Source organism: Cricetulus griseus, unplaced genomic scaffold, assembly GCF_003668045.3.
Source record: "Cricetulus griseus strain 17A/GY unplaced genomic scaffold, alternate assembly CriGri-PICRH-1.0 unplaced_scaffold_308, whole genome shotgun sequence".
Classification (NCBI taxonomy): Eukaryota; Metazoa; Chordata; class Mammalia; order Rodentia; family Cricetidae; genus Cricetulus; species Cricetulus griseus.
Window position 1 is genome coordinate 35093 of NW_023277040.1, and position 3303 is coordinate 38395.

The following is a 3303-nucleotide window of genomic DNA, read 5'->3' on the forward strand; positions in this document are numbered from 1 at the left end:
AAAGGGGAAATCTTAAAATTTAAGGTGCAGGCCAGGCGTTGGTGGCTCATGCCTTTAATTCCAGCACTCGGGAGGCAGAATCAGGTGGATCTCTCTGAGTTTGAAGGCAGCCTGATCTTCAGAGCGAGTGCCACGATAGGCTCCAAAGCTAAACAGAAAAACCCTGTCTCGAAAAAACAAAATAAAATGAACTCCAGAAACAAAAATTTCACAATTTACAAGGGGTGTACAGATACCCTTGACATACTTCACACAAACATAATGGTGTTTCTTATTTCAGGCCTTCCATTCCTCAATCCTGGATTTTTATCCCTGATGAATCATGTATTGTTGCACTGACATTAGCATATTTCTGTGTCTAGAGTAAATTGTGTAGGACTATGATGAAATATTTTGTGTATGGAAATGACAGAACTCTGGTTGTTTGACTGTATTAGCTTTCCATAATATCATAAGGACAGCAAGCAGGAATTTGCAGTGCAGAGGAAAGGCAGGAAAGGGAGGGCTGAGGAGCAGGAGGATAGGCCCGGCCAGAAAAGCAACCAACAATGAGTGAGCTTTGCAGCATACTGTTTGTGTATCTAACCTAACTGCCCAGCTAGTTAGCGCCAGAAGCCCCTGTTAATTCAAGTTAGCAGCAGCAGTGGTGGCAGCACCGGGAGAAGGCCTGGCATCCGTCTTCTTCGATTCTCAGGATTTCAAGATGGCTACACAGTCAGCGCCGAAAGTTGTGCTAAAAGGCACCACCAAGATGTCTCTAAATGATCGCTTTACTAATATGCTGAATAACAAACAGCCAATGCCAGTGAACATTCGGGCTTCGATGCAGCAGCAGCAGCAGCAGCTAGCCAGTGCTAGAAACAGAAGACTGACCCTGCAGATGGAGAATAGGCCCTCTGTCCAGGCAGTATTAAAACTTAAGCAGACCCACCTGATGCCAATCTTCCCCTGTTGTTCTGCCCTGTTGCATCTGTTGCAGAAAAGAAGGAAAGAAGGGCAAACATTTTGAGTGAGTATATACTCTGTGTCCATACTTTGACACCCTCTCCTGTATTTTATTTTTCAAAAATAATTTTGGGAATCTAGAATCATCTCAAATGTTTGATTGTAAAAACCAATTAAAGTGACTTGCCCAAAATCTCAGTAACTAAGAAAAGGAAAACAATGAATTCATACCTGTTTGACTCCAAAACCTGAGATTTGAACTGTGCACCTTTGCTGCCTTTCCTGAGAGTCTAACTGCTTACCAATTCCTACCCTGATTATAACATTCTAAATTTCTGTTTGTCAACTTTCTCTGCTCCTCATTTCTTTTCTGGTTCTCTTTGAAACTGGATTTATCTTGTTCTTCTGGTAATGTTCTCTATTGTTCAGTATGTTACAGCACCGTGGTATCCCAATGCCAGATCTGTCTCTGAAATCCTGCTACCAGCACTGCAATAGTATAACAGGATGATCTTCACACTCATTTTTCTATTTATGCAATAGTCTGTAGGTGTGAATTAGCCACACAGTGGTTCAGCACTGTGTTGTGGAAGGGCCATGGGGAAGAGATTATACAACTGAAAAAAGAGAATTGACCTGCCTAGAAGACTGAAATGAAAAATATGAGAAATTAAAATAATAACTAGGAAGGCTTGTAATCAATCATTATTAAGGAGAATAATCTTCCAGAAAAGTTGAAATAAAGTGTTTTATGTAGCTGCATGTATAGAACACTGGTATTTCACAATATAGTTGAAAGAAAAATGATGTTGAACTCTTTGTACCACTCGAATAACTAATATTGACAAATATGTTAATGGATTATGCACATTATATTGCTATAACATTAAAATATAATAATATAATATCAATTTCATAATTTTTGCAAGATGAAAAGTTGTAGAACCAAATGCTAGATGGTCTAGAATAAGAGACAGATTCAGGGGGAAAATATATTAAAGAAAACAATATACCCCTATCACTCTTACTATGGAATAGATTATTACACCTATATCCTGGACACAAATTATAAAAATATTATATCTCATGGTGTATTTCCTTGTCAGGTACAATCAGTCTCCTAAAGTTAGTGTGCTTATTGCTTCTTGAATTATTTTCATCTTATACAGCTGTCTGTCAATTAGTATTAAAAAATTAGTCATGAATGCTGAATTCCATTATAAAATGGAGTAGTATTTGTATATAACCTGTTCACATTCTCTTTTATATTTTATAACATTTCCATGTTTCTTATTATACTTGCTATGATGTAAATAATATGTAAGTACTTGTTAGCTTGTATGGTTTAGAGAATAATGACAATAATTACAACCTGCATGTTTCAAGAAAGACAAAAAAAAAAAAAAAAAACTTAAGCAGAGCTCAAGGCAACTCCTGGGTAAGAGTAACATCCAGGCACGTTTAGGCTGACACATAGGTACCCTGGCCAAGGGAGCGATTGTAGGAAGAGGCCTACCAATAATCCAAAGAGGCTTGCCCCGAGGAGGACTACGTGGGGCACGTGCCACCAGGATCCCACTAAGGGGCAGGATGTCGCTCCAAGGTGAAAACATGCTCTGAGGTGGAAGAGCATTAGCTACGGGAATGGACTTAAGAAGAGTTGGTGTTTGAGGTCAGGGAGGTCCTGGGAGAGGGGGCCTAGGGCGTAGAGCTCTGGGTCGTGGCGGAATCGGTGGTAGAGTTCCGACTATGATATGTCCAGGAAGAAGGGGCTTTGGAGGCAGAGGCCAAGGTCGTGGCAGAAGGAGAGGTGCCCTCACTCGCCCTGTACTGACCAAGGAACAGCTGGAAAACCAATTGGATGCCTACATGCCGAAAACTAAAGAACACCTGGATGCTGAGTTGGATGCCTACATGGCCCAGACAGATCCTGAAACTAATGATTGAAGCCTGCCTGCGGACCTCTTAGACTCTTGTTAAAGTCACCACATCTATAAAAAGAAAATAATAATCCTGAGAAAACATGAGAAGAAACCTGATTGATGCTGGAATGACTTATCACAATAGGCTGTGGACTTACCTGCCACCAGTTGGCACATTTAATCTGTTCCCTTTACTTTTTGATACTGTGTTAAAAGAAACCCTATTTTCCTTTGATTTGGTTGAGTTTGTTTCGTTATTTATCCAGTCACCCAGACTTCTGTTTGAACTGGAATGCATTGGCCTTGTGAGTGAACATTTTTCTAGCCTCTGCCTCACCTGCCATATACTGTGACATATTAATATTTCCTTTGTTCATCTTTATGATCCCAAGAAAGATCCCCAGAAGGAGCCTGTGTTGTCAATAATATGTGGTAG

At 40.1% G+C, this 3303-nt stretch overlaps 1 pseudogene; it reads left to right on the forward strand.

The window, feature by feature from the left end:
- Nucleotides 1–672: 672 nt before the first annotated feature.
- On the forward strand, nucleotides 673–2892 carry LOC113839096 (annotated as a pseudogene).
- Nucleotides 2893–3303: the final 411 nt, after the last annotated feature.